Here is a 1,385-nt window from a genome sequence, read left to right as displayed (position 1 = left end):
AGTACTGAAGCTTTGGAAACAAAACCAACGGTTCAAAAGCATAAAACTGAATTTTGTAGACTTTTTAAGGACTTTTAATGTGCGCACATGTTCCTAAATACATAAAAAGTGTTTGTATGCTCCATTCATCTGCAGCAGGTCTCCAAATGACAGACGTATAAAAGTTAAATAATGATTTTTACTGATAATGCAGAAAGATTGAGAGAGAATGCATCAAATAGGCTGTGCTTCATTAGAACTGATTTATCGTGTAACTCATTGTCTTGAGTCCCTGTGGAGGAAGTGAATGTGAAATACTTCAGGTCTCGGGTCACTGTCGTAGTGGGCGTCACTTTTGGGCTTTTATTCAAATGTTTTCTCTGTAACTTCCTCCCTCGGGCTCGGGCTGCTTTTGCACGTTCAAATGATGAGGAGGACAGTCTCTCCATTGATCTGTGTGAAAACTCGTTCTGTTCTCCCAGAAGGCTGCGTGTAGATCTATAAAGAGGAGCAGATGAAACATGTGACCGCTGTGCTGTTGATCTAATGTGTTTGTGTGTCAGCTGCTCACCAAAGAGCCGGTGGAGGCAGGAACTCCAGAGACCTTCGGGGATTTCGACAGTCAGGTGAGCGCGTGTGTGAAGCTCAGGATCAGACGGGCTCGGGTTTTATTCATCACCTCACGTATTGCTCGTCCTGTTGTTCCTCAGTCCAGGAAGTTTTATTTTCTGAGTGACGAGACGGACGATAGAGACCGCACGACCCAGCGCTGCCGAGAGCTCCAGCAGCAGGTGACCGCTGCACTGAGCGATGAGAAGTGCAGGAAGGTTGACTTGGGTAATGAGTGAGATGCTGGTGTGAGTTTCAGGTGTCCGTTCTGATGGAGGAGAAGTCCTCGCTGCAGGTGGAGCTTCAGTCTCTGCGGGAGCGTCTCAATCACTGCGAGCCACACCACGTCTCCTCCACCATCACCAACAAGTCAGATGGAGCAGCTGGTGTGAGGCCCCTGGCGCAGCTCCACCACGGGGCCCAGAGTGTCTAAACTCTCAGACTTCAGTGCTCAGGCTTAGATCACACTCATGCTCCAACACTGACTCACTCTGTGGGCTGGACAGCGAGAAGTGTACAAAACCTGCATTTTCATATCAAAATATACATTATTCAAACTGTGATATAAATGTAATATTTTATTTCTATTTTATAATCTTATATAAATTATATTAATAATTTTATTATCATCATCATAATGTTATTTAATATTGATATAATTTATATATTATATAAATGAAATAAATAATTATTAGTTATAATTGATTACTTATACTGGCTATCAATTCACGCAAATACAAAATTATATTTCTATGTGGTATTATATAAATAATTATAATATTATAGTATTACATGTA

General features: G+C 41.7%; 1 long non-coding RNA gene across 1 annotated transcript; it reads left to right on the top strand.

The window, feature by feature from the left end:
- The first annotated feature begins 247 nt into the window (after positions 1 to 247).
- Positions 248 to 950, top strand: LOC107709042 (uncharacterized). Its single transcript, XR_001636432.1, has 3 exons — positions 248 to 605; positions 690 to 770; positions 848 to 950. It is a non-coding gene; the product is annotated as an uncharacterized LOC107709042 (long non-coding RNA).
- The last annotated feature ends 435 nt before the right edge of the window (positions 951 to 1,385 follow it).

Source organism: Sinocyclocheilus rhinocerous, unplaced genomic scaffold (genome assembly GCF_001515625.1).
Source record: "Sinocyclocheilus rhinocerous isolate Xijiao unplaced genomic scaffold, SAMN03320098_v1.1 scaffold37519, whole genome shotgun sequence".
Taxonomy (NCBI): domain Eukaryota; kingdom Metazoa; phylum Chordata; class Actinopteri; order Cypriniformes; family Cyprinidae; genus Sinocyclocheilus; species Sinocyclocheilus rhinocerous.
Note: the sequence above shows the minus strand (reverse complement) of the source record. Positions and strands in the feature narration are given on the sequence as shown.